This window comes from Balaenoptera physalus (genome assembly GCF_965194825.1).
Source record: "Balaenoptera physalus genome assembly, chromosome: 11".
NCBI classification, from domain to species: Eukaryota; Metazoa; Chordata; class Mammalia; order Artiodactyla; family Balaenopteridae; genus Balaenoptera; species Balaenoptera physalus.
In genome coordinates, this window is record NC_138896.1 from 111950212 (window position 1) to 111969496 (window position 19285).

Genomic DNA, 19285 nt, shown 5'->3' on the forward strand with positions numbered 1-19285 from the left:
CACACCGTACACTTCTCCAGAGTGGCTGTTGGCAATTTACATCCCGCCCATCAGCGTAGCAAGGCTCCCATTTCTCCACGGCCTTTCCTGCATTTCTGGTTTTTACACTTTTTTCAGCATGGCCCTTTTGACCGATGGGAAGCGAGACTTCTTTGTAGCGCTGAATTGCCTTTCCAGGTTGCTTGGTTGGCCAAAAAGGGCGTATGCGTTTTTTCCTGAATATATTCAGGAAAAAACGCATACGCCCTTTTTGGCCAAGGGCATCATTGTCGACATTTTGCCGCTTTTCATGTGCTTTAAAGGCGATTCGAATCTACCTCCTGAAATCTGTTTCCTGCAATTCTGCCTTGCTTTCAAATCCTCTTCGTTGCCTTCCCTCAATATATTTGTGGCCGAGAGTTATCATTTATAACTCTGCAGGTTTGTGAATTGCAGTGCCCCTGAGCTCCATTTTTCAACTCGCTTTTTTGGGAGCTGGCCGCAAAAGCGCAGGAGTGCCTCAGGCCCTATTCTGGTTCCGGGCGGCAGGCCGAACCTGTGGTTAATTCTTCTTCCTGATGGGAAAATAGAGTGACCTGTGCCTGTCCCAACACCTAGAGCTAGTCTCTCATTGGCTTCCCCTCTTACCGTTCATCCTCAGGACAAATTGCAAGCTGTACGGAAGAGGAGGTTAAAGGTGCTGATGCTCCAAGGAGGGAGAGTGCTAGTAAAGCGGCTGGAATGGCGAACCCGAGCACAAGGAGATGAGAAATGAGGTGCGTTTTAGAAACCTTTCCCGATCACACGGTGTACCACCTTCTGGGTTTCTCATGCATGTTTTCGATGTAGGAAGATGCCCTTGAACCTGGAGATTTGGGACCCATGGGATGGGTAACAGGCAGTATTACTTTAAAGGCTCTGCGTTTGCTCCCCCAACCTGACCAAACCTCTCAGCCCCGAGAGTGTCCACCCTTCTGTCTCATCCAGCTGTGGGTCTAGATATGGTCAATCCAGGTTGCATCACAGCCCCTGAAAGAATTTTGTAAGAATTTCTCTCTCTTTCACTGTCTTTGTTTCACGGGTTTTTAAAAGTAATTTATTTTTATAATGGGGTTTAGCTGCTTTTCACGGCTGTGTTTATGCCGCTTTACACCCACTTGACTCACTTCCAGAGAGATATCAATACATAGGTTTGAAGATTCTTACTAGTCAGATATATTCTTGTGCGGTGAATAGGGGATGTTGAGTCCAGTTCATTGAGCAAGGAGTAGGTCTTTCTGTTACATATTGGGTTTATGGAACGGTATCTGAGCTAATTTGAAACCCTTGTTTTATGCATCACCCCACCTCACCTTTCCCTTTAAGCAGCCATAGAGTGTTTTCTAAACGTGTGACTCTGTTCTGTTTTGTAATTCAGTTCAAGTGTAGCGGTTTTTACATTCCCTCTATAAGTGATAGCTTAGGATGAGTGTCTTTTTCTGTGTGACTTATTTCACTTAGAATCGTCGTACCTAAATCCACTCATCATGCTGCTACTAGCCTTATGACATTGATTTCATGGCTGAGTGATATTCCATTGTACAGAAAGACCACCACTTCGTTATCCATTTTTCTCTTTCCTGGGATATTTAAGGTGTCATGTAGTGGAGGTTCTTGTCAACAGAGCAGCCCTTAACTTTGGGGTTCCTCTGTCTTGCTGATTTTTAGTTTTCCCAATTTATACGCCCATGAGTGGAAGTGCCCTATGCGCTCTAAGTTGTGTTTTTTCGGTGTTTCAGGACACACCGTACACTTCTCCAGAGTGGCTGTTGGCAATTTACATCCCGCCCATCAGCGTAGCAAGGCTCCCATTTCTCCACGGACTTTCCTGCATTTCTGGTTTTTACACTTTTTTCAGCATGGCCCTTTTGACCGATGGGAAGCGAGACTTCTTTGTAGCGCTGATTTGCCTTTCCAGGTTGCTTGGTTGGCCAAAAAGGGCGTATGCGTTTTTTCCTGAATATATTCAGGAAAAAACGCATACGCCCTTTTTGGCCAAGGGCATCATTGTCGACGTTTTGCCACTTTTCATGTGCTTTAAAGGCGATTCGAATCTACCTCCTGAAATCTGTTTCCTGCAATTCTGCCTTGCTTTCAAATCCTCTTCGTTGCCTTCCCTCAATATATTTGTGGCCGAGAGTTATCATGTATAACTCTGCAGGTTTGTGAATTGCAGTGCCCCTGAGCTCCATTTTTCAACTCGCTTTTTTGGGAGTTGGCCGCAAAAGCGCAGGAGTGCCTCAGGCCCTATTCTGGTTCCGGGCGGCAGGCCGAACCTGTGGTTAATTCTTCTTCCTGATGGGAAAATAGAGTGACCTGTGCCTGTCCCAACACCTAGAGCTAGTCTCTCATTGGCTTCCCCTCTTCCCGTTCATCCTCAGGACAAATTGCAAGCTGTACGGAACAGGAGGTTAACGGTGTTGATGCTCCAAGGAGGGAGAGTGCTAGTAAAGCGGCTGGAATGGCGAACCCGAGCACAAGGAGATAAGAAATGAGGTGCGTTTTAGAAACCTTTCCCGATCACACGGTGTACCACCTTCTGGGTTTCTCATGCATGTTTTCGATGTAGGAAGATGCCCTTGAACCTGGAGATTTGGGACGCATGGGATGGGTAACAGGCAGTATTACTTTAAAGGCTCTGCGTTTGCTCCCCCACCCTGACCAAACCTCTCAGCCCCGAGAGTGTCCACCCTTCTGTCTCATCCAGCTGTGGGTCTAGATATGGTCAATCCAGGTTGCATCACAGCCCCTGAAAGAATTTTGTAAGAATTTCTCTCTCTTTCACTGTCTTTGTTTCACGGGTTTTTAAAAGTAATTTATTTTTATAATGGGGTTTAGCTGCTTTTCACGGCTGTGTTTATGCCGCTTTACACCCACTTGACTCACTTCCAGAGAGATATCAATACATAGGTTTGAAGATTCTTACTAGTCAGATATATTCTTGTGCGGTGAATAGGGGGTGTTGAGTCCAGTTCACTGAGCAAGGAGTAGGTCTTTCTGTTACATATTGGGTTTATGGAACGGTATCTGAGCTAATTTGAAACCCCTGTTTTATGCATCACCCCACCTCACCTTTCCCTTTAAGCAGCCATAGAGTGTTTTCTAAATGTGTGACTCTGTTCTGTTTTGTAATTCAGTTCAAGTGTAGCGGTTTTTACATTCCCTCTATAAGTGATAGCTTAGGATGAGTGTCTTTTTCTGTGTGACTTATTTCACTTAGAATCGTCGTACCTAAATCCACTCATCATGCTGCTACTAGCCTTATGACATTGATTTCATGGCTGAGTGATATTCCATTGTACAGAAAGACCACCACTTCGTTATCCATTTTTCTCTTTCCTGGGATATTTAAGGTGTCATGTAGTGGAGGTTCTTGTCAACAGAGCAGCCCTTAACTTTGGGGTTCCTCTGTCTTGCTGATTTTTAGTTTTCCCAATTTATACGCCCATGAGTGGAAGTGCCCTATGCGCTCTAAGTTGTGTTTTTTCGGTGTTTCAGGACACACCGTACACTTCTCCAGAGTGGCTGTTGGCAATTTACATCCCGCCCATCAGCGTAGCAAGGCTCCCATTTCTCCACGGACTTTCCTGCATTTCTGGTTTTTACACTTTTTTCAGCATGGCCCTTTTGACCGATGGGAAGCGAGACTTCTTTGTAGCGCTGATTTGCCTTTCCAGGTTGCTTGGTTGGCCAAAAAGGGCGTATGCGTTTTTTCCTGAATATATTCAGGAAAAAACGCATACGCCCTTTTTGGCCAAGGGCATCATTGTCGACGTTTTGCCGCTTTTCATGTGCTTTAAAGGCGATTCGAATCTACCTCCTGAAATCTGTTTCCTGCAATTCTGCCTTGCTTTCAAATCCTCTTCGTTGCCTTCCCTCAATATATTTGTGGCCGAGAGTTATCATGTATAACTCTGCAGGTTTGTGAATTGCAGTGCCCCTGAGCTCCATTTTTCAACTCGCTTTTTTGGGAGTTGGCCGCAAAAGCGCAGGAGTGCCTCAGGCCCTATTCTGGTTCCGGGCGGCAGGCCGAACCTGTGGTTAATTCTTCTTCCTGATGGGAAAATAGAGTGACCTGTGCCTGTCCCAACACCTAGAGCTAGTCTCTCATTGGCTTCCCCTCTTCCCGTTCATCCTCAGGACAAATTGCAAGCTGTACGGAACAGGAGGTTAACGGTGTTGATGCTCCAAGGAGGGAGAGTGCTAGTAAAGCGGCTGGAATGGCGAACCCGAGCACAAGGAGATAAGAAATGAGGTGCGTTTTAGAAACCTTTCCCGATCACACGGTGTACCACCTTCTGGGTTTCTCATGCATGTTTTCGATGTAGGAAGATGCCCTTGAACCTGGAGATTTGGGACGCATGGGATGGGTAACAGGCAGTATTACTTTAAAGGCTCTGCGTTTGCTCCCCCACCCTGACCAAACCTCTCAGCCCCGAGAGTGTCCACCCTTCTGTCTCATCCAGCTGTGGGTCTAGATATGGTCAATCCAGGTTGCATCACAGCCCCTGAAAGAATTTTGTAAGAATTTCTCTCTCTTTCACTGTCTTTGTTTCACGGGTTTTTAAAAGTAATTTATTTTTATAATGGGGTTTAGCTGCTTTTCACGGCTGTGTTTATGCCGCTTTACACCCACTTGACTCACTTCCAGAGAGATATCAATACATAGGTTTGAAGATTCTTACTAGTCAGATATATTCTTGTGCGGTGAATAGGGGGTGTTGAGTCCAGTTCACTGAGCAAGGAGTAGGTCTTTCTATTACATATTGGGTTTATGGAACGGTATCTGAGCTAATTTGAAACCCTTGTTTTATGCATCACCCCACCTCACCTTTCCCTTTAGGCAGCCATAGTGTGTTTTCTAAACGTGTGACTCTGTTCTGTTTTGTAATTCAGTTCAAGTGTAGCGGTTTTTACATTCCCTCTATAAGTGATAGCTTATGATAAGTGTCTTTTTCTGTGTGACTTATTTCCCTCAGAATCGTCGTACCTAAATCCGCTCATCATGCTGCTACTAGCCTTATGACATTGATTTCATGGCTGAGTGATATTCCATTGTACATAAGGACCACCACTTCGTTATCCATTTTTCTCTTTCCTGGGATATTTAAGGTGTCATGAAGTGGAGGTTCTTATCAACAGAGCAGCCCTAAACTTTGGGGTGCCTGTGTCTTGCTGATTTTTAGTTTTCCCAATTTATACGCCCATGAGTGGAAGTGCCCTATGCGCTCTAAGCTGTGTTTTTTCGGTGTTTCAGGACACACCGTACACTTCTCCAGAGTGGCTGTTGGCAATTTACATCCCGCCCATCAGCGTAGCAAGGCTCCCATTTCTCCACGGCCTGTCCTGCATTTCTGGTTTTTACACTTTTTTCAGCATGGCCCTTTTGACCGATGGGAAGCGAGACTTCTTTGTAGCGCTGATTTGCCTTTCCAGGTTGCTTGGTTGGCCAAAAAGGGCGTATGCGTTTTTTCCTGAATATATTCAGGAAAAAACGCATACGCCCTTTTTGGCCAAGGGCATCATTGTCGACGTTTTGCCGCTTTTCATGTGCTTTAAAGGCGATTCGAATCTACCTCCTGAAATCTGTTTCCTGCAATTCTGCCTTGCTTTCAAATCCTCTTCGTTGCCTTCCCTCAGTATATTTGTGGCCGAGAGTTATCATTTATAACTCTGCAGGTTTGTGAATTGCAGTGCCCCTGAGCTCCATTTTTCAACTCGCTTTTTTGGGAGCTGGCCGCAAAAGCGCAGGAGTGCCTCAGGCCCTATTCTGGTTCCGGGCGGCAGGCCGAGCCTGTGGTTAATTCTTCTTCCTGATGGGAAAATAGAGTGACCTGTGCCTGTCCCAACACCTAGAGCTAGTCTCTCATTGGCTCCCCCTCTTCCCGTTCATCCTCAGGACAAATTGCAAGCTGTACCGAACAGGAGGTTAAAGGTGCTGATGCTCCAAGGAGGGAGAGTGCTAGTAAAGCGGCTGGAATGGCGAAGCCGAGCACAAGGAGATGAGAAATGAGGTGCGTTTTAGAAACCTTTCCCGATCACACGGTGTACCAACTTCTGGGTTTCTCATGCATGTTTTCGATGTAGGAAGATGCCCTTGAACCTGGAGATTTGGGACCCATGGGATGGGTAACAGGCAGTATTACTTTAAAGGCTCTGCCTTTGCTTCCCCAACCTCACCAAACCTCTCAGCCCCGAGAGTGTCCACACTTCTGTCTCATCCAGCTGTGGGTCTAGATATGGTCAATCCAGGTTGCATCCCAGCCCCTGAAAGAATTTTGTAAGAATTTCTGTCTCTTTCACTGTCTTTGTTTCACGGGTTTTTAAAAGTAATTTATTTTTATAATGGGGTTTAGCTGCTTTTCACAGCTGTGTTTATGCCGCTTTACACCCACTTGACTCACTTCCAGAGAGATATCAATACATAGGTTTGAAGATTCTTACTTGTCAGATATATTCTTGTGCGGTGAATAGGGGGTGTTGAGTCCAGTTCACTGAGCAAGGAGTAGGTCTTTCTGTTACATATTGGGTTTATGGAACGGTATCTGAGCTAATTTGAAACCCCTGTTTTATGCATCACCCCACCTCACCTTTCCCTTTAAGCAGCCATAGAGTGTTTTCTAAATGTGTGACTCTGTTCTGTTTTGTAATTCAGTTCAAGTGTAGCGGTTTTTACATTCCCTCTATAAGTGATAGCTTAGGATGAGTGTCTTTTTCTGTGTGACTTATTTCACTTAGAATCGTCATACCTAAATCCACTCATCATGCTGCTACTAGCCTTATGACATTGATTTCATGGCTGAGTGATATTCCATTGTACAGAAGGACCACCACTTCGTTATCCATTTTTCTCTTTCCTGGGATATTTAAGGTGTCATGTAGTGGAGGTTCTTGTCAACAGAGCAGCCCTTAACTTTGGGGTTCCTGTGTCTTGCTGATTTTTAGTTTTCCCAATTTATACGCCCATGAGTGGAAGTGCCCTATGCGTTCTATGCTGTGTTTTTTCGGTGTTTCAGGACACACCGTACACTTCTCCAGAGTGGCTGTTGGCAATTTACATCCCGCCCATCAGCGTAGCAAGGCTCCCATTTCTCCACGGCCTTTCCTGCATTTCTGGTTTTTACACTTTTTTCAGCATGGCCCTTTTGACCGATGGGAAGCGAGACTTCTTTGTAGCGCTGAATTGCCTTTCCAGGTTGCTTGGTTGGCCAAAAAGGGCGTATGCGTTTTTGCCTGAATATATTCAGGAAAAAACGCATACGCCCTTTTTGGCCAAGGGCATCATTGTCGACATTTTGCCGCTTTTCATGTGCTTTAAAGGCGATTCGAATCTACCTCCTGAAATCTGTTTCCTGCAATTCTGCCTTGCTTTCAAATCCTCTTCGTTGCCTTCCCTCAATATATTTGTGGCCGAGAGTTATCATTTATAACTCTGCAGGTTTGTGAATTGCAGTGCCCCTGAGCTCCATTTTTCAACTCGCTTTTTTGGGAGCTGGCCGCAAAAGCGCAGGAGTGCCTCAGGCCCTATTCTGGTTCCGGGCGGCAGGCCGAACCTGTGGTTAATTCTTCTTCCTGATGGGAAAATAGAGTGACCTGTGCCTGTCCCAACACCTAGAGCTAGTCTCTCATTGGCTTCCCCTCTTACCGTTCATCCTCAGGACAAATTGCAAGCTGTACGGAAGAGGAGGTTAAAGGTGCTGATGCTCCAAGGAGGGAGAGTGCTAGTAAAGCGGCTGGAATGGCGAACCCGAGCACAAGGAGATGAGAAATGAGGTGCGTTTTAGAAACCTTTCCCGATCACACGGTGTACCACCTTCTGGGTTTCTCATGCATGTTTTCGATGTAGGAAGATGCCCTTGAACCTGGAGATTTGGGACCCATGGGATGGGTAACAGGCAGTATTACTTTAAAGGCTCTGCGTTTGCTCCCCCAACCTGACCAAACCTCTCAGCCCCGAGAGTGTCCACCCTTCTGTCTCATCCAGCTGTGGGTCTAGATATGGTCAATCCAGGTTGCATCACAGCCCCTGAAAGAATTTTGTAAGAATTTCTCTCTCTTTCACTGTCTTTGTTTCACGGGTTTTTAAAAGTAATTTATTTTTATAATGGGGTTTAGCTGCTTTTCACGGCTGTGTTTATGCCGCTTTACACCCACTTGACTCACTTCCAGAGAGATATCAATACATAGGTTTGAAGATTCTTACTAGTCAGATATATTCTTGTGCGGTGAATAGGGGATGTTGAGTCCAGTTCATTGAGCAAGGAGTAGGTCTTTCTGTTACATATTGGGTTTATGGAACGGTATCTGAGCTAATTTGAAACCCTTGTTTTATGCATCACCCCACCTCACCTTTCCCTTTAAGCAGCCATAGAGTGTTTTCTAAACGTGTGACTCTGTTCTGTTTTGTAATTCAGTTCAAGTGTAGCGGTTTTTACATTCCCTCTATAAGTGATAGCTTAGGATGAGTGTCTTTTTCTGTGTGACTTATTTCACTTAGAATCGTCGTACCTAAATCCACTCATCATGCTGCTACTAGCCTTATGACATTGATTTCATGGCTGAGTGATATTCCATTGTACAGAAAGACCACCACTTCGTTATCCATTTTTCTCTTTCCTGGGATATTTAAGGTGTCATGTAGTGGAGGTTCTTGTCAACAGAGCAGCCCTTAACTTTGGGGTTCCTCTGTCTTGCTGATTTTTAGTTTTCCCAATTTATACGCCCATGAGTGGAAGTGCCCTATGCGCTCTAAGTTGTGTTTTTTCGGTGTTTCAGGACACACCGTACACTTCTCCAGAGTGGCTGTTGGCAATTTACATCCCGCCCATCAGCGTAGCAAGGCTCCCATTTCTCCACGGACTTTCCTGCATTTCTGGTTTTTACACTTTTTTCAGCATGGCCCTTTTGACCGATGGGAAGCGAGACTTCTTTGTAGCGCTGATTTGCCTTTCCAGGTTGCTTGGTTGGCCAAAAAGGGCGTATGCGTTTTTTCCTGAATATATTCAGGAAAAAACGCATACGCCCTTTTTGGCCAAGGGCATCATTGTCGACGTTTTGCCACTTTTCATGTGCTTTAAAGGCGATTCGAATCTACCTCCTGAAATCTGTTTCCTGCAATTCTGCCTTGCTTTCAAATCCTCTTCGTTGCCTTCCCTCAATATATTTGTGGCCGAGAGTTATCATGTATAACTCTGCAGGTTTGTGAATTGCAGTGCCCCTGAGCTCCATTTTTCAACTCGCTTTTTTGGGAGTTGGCCGCAAAAGCGCAGGAGTGCCTCAGGCCCTATTCTGGTTCCGGGCGGCAGGCCGAACCTGTGGTTAATTCTTCTTCCTGATGGGAAAATAGAGTGACCTGTGCCTGTCCCAACACCTAGAGCTAGTCTCTCATTGGCTTCCCCTCTTCCCGTTCATCCTCAGGACAAATTGCAAGCTGTACGGAACAGGAGGTTAACGGTGTTGATGCTCCAAGGAGGGAGAGTGCTAGTAAAGCGGCTGGAATGGCGAACCCGAGCACAAGGAGATAAGAAATGAGGTGCGTTTTAGAAACCTTTCCCGATCACACGGTGTACCACCTTCTGGGTTTCTCATGCATGTTTTCGATGTAGGAAGATGCCCTTGAACCTGGAGATTTGGGACGCATGGGATGGGTAACAGGCAGTATTACTTTAAAGGCTCTGCGTTTGCTCCCCCACCCTGACCAAACCTCTCAGCCCCGAGAGTGTCCACCCTTCTGTCTCATCCAGCTGTGGGTCTAGATATGGTCAATCCAGGTTGCATCACAGCCCCTGAAAGAATTTTGTAAGAATTTCTCTCTCTTTCACTGTCTTTGTTTCACGGGTTTTTAAAAGTAATTTATTTTTATAATGGGGTTTAGCTGCTTTTCACGGCTGTGTTTATGCCGCTTTACACCCACTTGACTCACTTCCAGAGAGATATCAATACATAGGTTTGAAGATTCTTACTAGTCAGATATATTCTTGTGCGGTGAATAGGGGGTGTTGAGTCCAGTTCACTGAGCAAGGAGTAGGTCTTTCTGTTACATATTGGGTTTATGGAACGGTATCTGAGCTAATTTGAAACCCCTGTTTTATGCATCACCCCACCTCACCTTTCCCTTTAAGCAGCCATAGAGTGTTTTCTAAATGTGTGACTCTGTTCTGTTTTGTAATTCAGTTCAAGTGTAGCGGTTTTTACATTCCCTCTATAAGTGATAGCTTAGGATGAGTGTCTTTTTCTGTGTGACTTATTTCACTTAGAATCGTCGTACCTAAATCCACTCATCATGCTGCTACTAGCCTTATGACATTGATTTCATGGCTGAGTGATATTCCATTGTACAGAAAGACCACCACTTCGTTATCCATTTTTCTCTTTCCTGGGATATTTAAGGTGTCATGTAGTGGAGGTTCTTGTCAACAGAGCAGCCCTTAACTTTGGGGTTCCTCTGTCTTGCTGATTTTTAGTTTTCCCAATTTATACGCCCATGAGTGGAAGTGCCCTATGCGCTCTAAGTTGTGTTTTTTCGGTGTTTCAGGACACACCGTACACTTCTCCAGAGTGGCTGTTGGCAATTTACATCCCGCCCATCAGCGTAGCAAGGCTCCCATTTCTCCACGGACTTTCCTGCATTTCTGGTTTTTACACTTTTTTCAGCATGGCCCTTTTGACCGATGGGAAGCGAGACTTCTTTGTAGCGCTGATTTGCCTTTCCAGGTTGCTTGGTTGGCCAAAAAGGGCGTATGCGTTTTTTCCTGAATATATTCAGGAAAAAACGCATACGCCCTTTTTGGCCAAGGGCATCATTGTCGACGTTTTGCCGCTTTTCATGTGCTTTAAAGGCGATTCGAATCTACCTCCTGAAATCTGTTTCCTGCAATTCTGCCTTGCTTTCAAATCCTCTTCGTTGCCTTCCCTCAATATATTTGTGGCCGAGAGTTATCATGTATAACTCTGCAGGTTTGTGAATTGCAGTGCCCCTGAGCTCCATTTTTCAACTCGCTTTTTTGGGAGTTGGCCGCAAAAGCGCAGGAGTGCCTCAGGCCCTATTCTGGTTCCGGGCGGCAGGCCGAACCTGTGGTTAATTCTTCTTCCTGATGGGAAAATAGAGTGACCTGTGCCTGTCCCAACACCTAGAGCTAGTCTCTCATTGGCTTCCCCTCTTCCCGTTCATCCTCAGGACAAATTGCAAGCTGTACGGAACAGGAGGTTAACGGTGTTGATGCTCCAAGGAGGGAGAGTGCTAGTAAAGCGGCTGGAATGGCGAACCCGAGCACAAGGAGATAAGAAATGAGGTGCGTTTTAGAAACCTTTCCCGATCACACGGTGTACCACCTTCTGGGTTTCTCATGCATGTTTTCGATGTAGGAAGATGCCCTTGAACCTGGAGATTTGGGACGCATGGGATGGGTAACAGGCAGTATTACTTTAAAGGCTCTGCGTTTGCTCCCCCACCCTGACCAAACCTCTCAGCCCCGAGAGTGTCCACCCTTCTGTCTCATCCAGCTGTGGGTCTAGATATGGTCAATCCAGGTTGCATCACAGCCCCTGAAAGAATTTTGTAAGAATTTCTCTCTCTTTCACTGTCTTTGTTTCACGGGTTTTTAAAAGTAATTTATTTTTATAATGGGGTTTAGCTGCTTTTCACGGCTGTGTTTATGCCGCTTTACACCCACTTGACTCACTTCCAGAGAGATATCAATACATAGGTTTGAAGATTCTTACTAGTCAGATATATTCTTGTGCGGTGAATAGGGGGTGTTGAGTCCAGTTCACTGAGCAAGGAGTAGGTCTTTCTATTACATATTGGGTTTATGGAACGGTATCTGAGCTAATTTGAAACCCTTGTTTTATGCATCACCCCACCTCACCTTTCCCTTTAGGCAGCCATAGTGTGTTTTCTAAACGTGTGACTCTGTTCTGTTTTGTAATTCAGTTCAAGTGTAGCGGTTTTTACATTCCCTCTATAAGTGATAGCTTATGATAAGTGTCTTTTTCTGTGTGACTTATTTCCCTCAGAATCGTCGTACCTAAATCCGCTCATCATGCTGCTACTAGCCTTATGACATTGATTTCATGGCTGAGTGATATTCCATTGTACATAAGGACCACCACTTCGTTATCCATTTTTCTATTTCCTGGGATATTTAAGGTGTCATGAAGTGGAGGTTCTTGTCAACAGAGCAGCCCTAAACTTTGGGGTGCCTGTGTCTTGCTGATTTTTAGTTTTCCCAATTTATACGCCCATGAGTGGAAGTGCCCTATGCGCTCTAAGCTGTGTTTTTTCGGTGTTTCAGGACACACCGTACACTTCTCCAGAGTGGCTGTTGGCAATTTACATCCCGCCCATCAGCGTAGCAAGGCTCCCATTTCTCCACGGCCTGTCCTGCATTTCTGGTTTTTACACTTTTTTCAGCATGGCCCTTTTGACCGATGGGAAGCGAGACTTCTTTGTAGCGCTGATTTGCCTTTCCAGGTTGCTTGGTTGGCCAAAAAGGGCGTATGCGTTTTTTCCTGAATATATTCAGGAAAAAACGCATACGCCCTTTTTGGCCAAGGGCATCATTGTCGACGTTTTGCCGCTTTTCATGTGCTTTAAAGGCGATTCGAATCTACCTCCTGAAATCTGTTTCCTGCAATTCTGCCTTGCTTTCAAATCCTCTTCGTTGCCTTCCCTCAGTATATTTGTGGCCGAGAGTTATCATTTATAACTCTGCAGGTTTGTGAATTGCAGTGCCCCTGAGCTCCATTTTTCAACTCGCTTTTTTGGGAGCTGGCCGCAAAAGCGCAGGAGTGCCTCAGGCCCTATTCTGGTTCCGGGCGGCAGGCCGAGCCTGTGGTTAATTCTTCTTCCTGATGGGAAAATAGAGTGACCTGTGCCTGTCCCAACACCTAGAGCTAGTCTCTCATTGGCTCCCCCTCTTCCCGTTCATCCTCAGGACAAATTGCAAGCTGTACCGAACAGGAGGTTAAAGGTGCTGATGCTCCAAGGAGGGAGAGTGCTAGTAAAGCGGCTGGAATGGCGAAGCCGAGCACAAGGAGATGAGAAATGAGGTGCGTTTTAGAAACCTTTCCCGATCACACGGTGTACCAACTTCTGGGTTTCTCATGCATGTTTTCGATGTAGGAAGATGCCCTTGAACCTGGAGATTTGGGACCCATGGGATGGGTAACAGGCAGTATTACTTTAAAGGCTCTGCCTTTGCTTCCCCAACCTCACCAAACCTCTCAGCCCCGAGAGTGTCCACACTTCTGTCTCATCCAGCTGTGGGTCTAGATATGGTCAATCCAGGTTGCATCCCAGCCCCTGAAAGAATTTTGTAAGAATTTCTGTCTCTTTCACTGTCTTTGTTTCACGGGTTTTTAAAAGTAATTTATTTTTATAATGGGGTTTAGCTGCTTTTCACAGCTGTGTTTATGCCGCTTTACACCCACTTGACTCACTTCCAGAGAGATATCAATACATAGGTTTTAAGATTCTTACTAGTCAGATATATTCTTGTACGGTGAATAGGGGGTGTTGAGTCCAGTTCACTGAGCAAGGAGTAGGTCTTTCTATTACATATTGGGTTTATGGAACGGTATCTGAGCTAATTTGAAACCCTTGTTTTATGCATCACCCCACCTCACCTTTCCCTTTAAGCAGCCATAGTGTGTTTTCTAAACGTGTGACTCTGTTCTGTTTTGTAATTCAGTTCAAGTGTAGCGGTTTTTACATTCCCTCTATAAGTGATAGCTAATGATAAGTGTCTTTTTCTGTGTGACTTATTTCCCTCAGAATCGTCGTACCTGAATCCGCTCATCATGCTGCTACTAGCCTTATGACATTGATTTCATGGCTGAGTGATATTCCATTGTACATAAGGACCACCACTTCGTTATCCATTTTTCTCTTTCCTGGGATATTTAAGGTGTCATGAAGTGGAGGTTCTTGTCAACAGAGCAGCCCTAAACTTTGGGGTGCCTGTGTCTTGCTGATTTTTAGTTTTCCCAATTTATACGCCCATGAGTGGAAGTGCCCTATGCGCTCTAAGCTGTGTTTTTTCGGTGTTTCAGGACACACCGTACACTTCTCCAGAGTGGCTGTTGGCAATTTACATCCCGCCCATCAGCGTAGCAAGGCTCCCATTTCTCCACGGCCTGTCCTGCATTTCTGGTTTTTACACTTTTTTCAGCATGGCCCTTTTGACCGATGGGAAGCGAGACTTCTTTGTAGCGCTGATTTGCCTTTCCAGGTTGCTTGGTTGGCCAAAAAGGGCGTATGCGTTTTTTCCTGAATATATTCAGGAAAAAACGCATACGCCCTTTTTGGCCAAGGGCATCATTGTCGACGTTTTGCCGCTTTTCATGTGCTTTAAAGGCGATTCGAATCTACCTCCTGAAATCTGTTTCCTGCAATTCTGCCTTGCTTTCAAATCCTCTTCGTTGCCTTCCCTCAGTATATTTGTGGCCGAGAGTTATCATTTATAACTCTGCAGGTTTGTGAATTGCAGTGCCCCTGAGCTCCATTTTTCAACTCGCTTTTTTGGGAGCTGGCCGCAAAAGCGCAGGAGTGCCTCAGGCCCTATTCTGGTTCCGGGCGGCAGGCCGAGCCTGTGGTTAATTCTTCTTCCTGATGGGAAAATAGAGTGACCTGTGCCTGTCCCAACACCTAGAGCTAGTCTCTCATTGGCTCCCCCTCTTCCCGTTCATCCTCAGGACAAATTGCAAGCTGTACGGAACAGGAGGTTAAAGGTGCTGATGCTCCAAGGAGGGAGAGTGCTAGTAAAGCGGCTGGAATGGCGAAGCCGAGCACAAGGAGATGAGAAATGAGGTGCGTTTTAGAAACCTTTCCCGATCACACGGTGTACCACCTTCTGGGTTTCTCATGCATGTTTTCGATGTAGGAAGATGCCCTTGAACCTGGAGATTTGGGACCCATGGGATGGGTAACAGGCAGTATTACTTTAAAGGCTCTGCATTTGCTCCTCCAACCTCACCAAACCTCTCAGCCCCGAGAGTGTCCACCCTTCTGTCTCATCCAGCTGTGGGTCTAGATATGGTCAATCCAGGTTGCATCCCAGCCCCTGAAAGAATTTTGTAAGAATTTCTGTCTCTTTCACTGTCTTTGTTTCACGGGTTTTTAAAAGTAATTTATTTTTATAATGGGGTTTAGCTGCTTTTCACGGCTGTGTTTATGCCGCTTTACACCCACTTGACTCACTTCCAGAGAGATATCAATACATAGGTTTGAAGATTCTTACTAGTCAGATATATTCTTGTACGGTGAATAGGGGGTGTTGAGTCCAGTTCACTGAGCAAGGAGTAGGTCTTTCTATTACATATTGGGTTTATGGAACGGTATCTGAGCTAATTTGAAACCCTTGTTTTATGCATCACCCCACCTCACCTTTCCCTTTAAGCAGCCATAGTGTGTTTTCTAAACGTGTGACTCTGTTCTGTTTTGTAATTCAGTTCAAGTGTAGCGATTTTTACATTCCCTCTATAAGTGATAGCTAATGATAAGTGTCTTTTTCTGTGTGACTTATTTCCCTCAGAATCGTCGTACCTAAATCCGCTCATCATGCTGCTACTAGCCTTATGACATTGATTTCATGGCTGAGTGATATTCCATTGTACATAAGGACCACCACTTCGTTATCCATTTTTCTCTTTCCTGGGATATTTAAGGTGTCATGAAGTGGAGGTTCTTGTCAACAGAGCAGCCCTAAACTTTGGGGTGCCTGTGTCTTGCTGATTTTTAGTTTTCCCAATTTATACGCCCATGAGTGGAAGTGCCCTATGCGCTCTAAGCTGTGTTTTTTCGGTGTTTCAGGACACACCGTACACTTCTCCAGAGTGGCTGTTGGCAATTTACATCCCGCCCATCAGCGTAGCAAGGCTCCCATTTCTCCACGGCCTGTCCTGCATTTCTGGTTTTTACACTTTTTTCAGCATGGCCCTTTTGACCGATGGGAAGCGAGACTTCTTTGTAGCGCTGATTTGCCTTTCCAGGTTGCTTGGTTGGCCAAAAAGGGCGTATGCGTTTTTTCCTGAATATATTCAGGAAAAAACGCATACGCCCTTTTTGGCCAAGGGCATCATTGTCGACGTTTTGCCGCTTTTCATGTGCTTTAAAGGCGATTCGAATCTACCTCCTGAAATCTGTTTCCTGCAATTCTGCCTTGCTTTCAAATCCTCTTCGTTGCCTTCCCTCAGTATATTTGTGGCCGAGAGTTATCATTTATAACTCTGCAGGTTTGTGAATTGCAGTGCCCCTGAGCTCCATTTTTCAACTCGCTTTTTTGGGAGCTGGCCGCAAAAGCGCAGGAGTGCCTCAGGCCCTATTCTGGTTCCGGGCGGCAGGCCGAGCCTGTGTTTAATTCTTCTTCCTGATGGGAAAATAGAGTGACCTGTGCCTGTCCCAACACCTAGAGCTAGTCTCTCATTGGCTCCCCCTCTTCCCGTTCATCCTCAGGACAAATTGCAAGCTGTACGGAACAGGAGGTTAAAGGTGCTGATGCTCCAAGGAGGGAGAGTGCTAGTAAAGCGGCTGGAATGGCGAAGCCGAGCACAAGGAGATGAGAAATGAGGTGCGTTTTAGAAACCTTTCCCGATCACACGGTGTACCACCTTCTGGGTTTCTCATGCATGTTTTCGATGTAGGAAGATGCCCTTGAACCTGGAGATTTGGGACCCATGGGATGGGTAACAGGCAGTATTACTTTAAAGGCTCTGCGTTTGCTCCCCCAACCTCACCAAACCTCTCAGCCCCGAGAGTGTCCACCCTTCTGTCTCATCCAGCTGTGGGTCTAGATACGGTCAATCCAGGTTGCATCACAGCCCCTGAAAGAATTTTGTAAGAATTTCTCTCTCTTTCACTGTCTTTGTTTCACGGGTTTTTAAAAGTAATTTATTTTTATAATGGGGTTTAGCTGCTTTTCACGGCTGTGTTTATGCCGCTTTACACCCACTTGACTCACTTCCAGAGAGATATCAATACATAGGTTTGAAGATTCTTGCTAGTCAGATATATTCTTGTACGGTGAATAGGGGGTGTTGAGTCCAGTTCACTGAGCAAGGAGTAGGTCTTTCTATTACATATTGGGTTTATGGAACGGTATCTGAGCTAATTTGAAACCCTTGTTTTATGCATCACCCCACCTCACCTTTCCCTTTAAGCAGCCATAGTGTGTTTTCTAAACGTGTGACTCTGTTCTGTTTTGTAATTCAGTTCAAGTGTAGCGGTTTTTACATTCCCTCTATAAGTGATAGCTTATGATAAGTGTCTTTTTCTGTGTGACTTATTTCACTCAGAATCGTCGTACCTAAATCCGCTCATCATGCTGCTACTAGCCTTATGACATTGATTTCATGGCTGAGTGATATTCCATTGTACATAAGGACCACCACTTCGTTATCCATTTTTCTCTTTCCTGGGATATTTAAGGTGTCATGAAGTGGAGGTTCTTGTCAACAGAGCAGCCCTAAACTTTGGGGTGCCTGTGTCTTGCTGATTTTTAGTTTTCCCAATTTATACGCCCATGAGTGGAAGTGCCCTATGCGTTCTAAGCTGTGTTTTTTCGGTGTTTCAGCACACACCGTACACTTCTCCAGAGTGCCTGTTGGCAATTTACATCCCGCCCATCAGCGTAGCAAGGCTCCCATTTCTCCACGGCCTGTCCTGCATTTCTGGTTTTTACACTTTTTTCAGCATGGCCCTTTTGACCGATGGGAAGCGAGACTTCTTTGTAGCGCTGATTTGCCTTTCCAGGTTGCTTGGTTGGCCAAAAAGGGCGTATGCGTTTTTTCCTGACTATATTCAGGAAAAAACGCATACGCCCTTTTTGGCCAAGGGCATCATTGTCGACGTTTTGCCGCATTTCATGTGCTTTAAAGGCGATTCGAATCTACCTCCTGAAATCTGTTTCCTGCAATTCTGCCTTGCTTTCAAGTCCTCTTCGTTGCCTTTCCTCAGTATATTTGTGGCCGAGAGTTATCATTTATAACTCTGCAGGTTTGTGAATTGCAGTGCCCCTGAGCTCCATTTTTCAACTCGCTTTTTTGGGAGGTGGCCGCAAAAGCGCAGGAGTGCCTCAGGCCCTATTCTGGTTCCGGGCGGCAGGCCGAGCCTGTGGTTAATTCTTCTTCCTGATGGGAAAATAGAGTGACCTGTGCCTGTCCCAACACCTAGAGCTAGTCTCTCATTGGCTCCCCCTCTTCCCGTTCATCCTCAGGACAAATTGCAAGCTGTACGGAACAGGAGGTTAAAGGTGCTGATGCTCCAAGGAGGGAGAGTGCTAGTAAAGCGGCTGGAATGGCGAAGCCGAGCACAAGGAGATGAGAAATGAGGTGCGTTTTAGAAACCTTTCCCGATCACACGGTGTACCACCTTCTGGGTTTCTCATGCATGTTTTCGATGTAGGAAGATGCCCTTGAACCTGGAGATTTGGGAACCATGGGATGGGTAACAGGCAGTATCACTTTAAAGGCTCTGCCTTTGCTTCCCCAACCTCACCAAACCTCTCAGCCCCGAGAGTGTCCACACTTCTGTCTCATCCAGCTGTGGGTCTAGATATGGTCAATCCAGGTTGCATCCCAGCCCCTGAAAGAATTTTGTAAGAATTTCTGTCTCTTTCACTGTCTTTGTTTCACGGGTTTTTAAAAGTAATTTATTTTTATAATGGGGTTTAGCTGCTTTTCACGGCTGTGTTTATGCCGCTTTACACCCACTTGACTCACTTCCAGAGAGATATCAATACATAGGTTTTAAGATTCTTACTAGTCAGATATATTCTTGTACGGTGAATAGGGGGTGTTGAGTCCAGTTCACTGAGCAAGGAGTAGGTCTTTCTATTACATATTGGGTTTATGGAACGGTATCTGAGCTAATTTGAAACCCTTGTTTTATGCATCACCCCACCTCACCTTTCCCTTTAAGCAGCCATAGTGTGTTTTCTAAACGTGTGACTCTGTTCTGTTTTGTAATTCAGTTCAAGTGTAGCGGTTTTTACATTCCCTCTATAAGTGATAGCTAATGATAAGTGTCTTTTTCTGTGTGACTTATTTCACTCAGAATCGTCGTACCTAAATCCGCTCATCATGCTGCTACTAGCCTTATGACATTGATTTCATGGCTGAGTGATATTCCATTGTACATAAGGACCACCACTTCGTTATCCATTTTTCTCTTTCCTGGGATATTTAAGGTGTCATGAAGTGGAGGTTCTTGTCAACAGAGCAGCCCTAAACTTTTGGGTGCCTGTGTCTTGCTGATTTTTAGTTTTCCCAA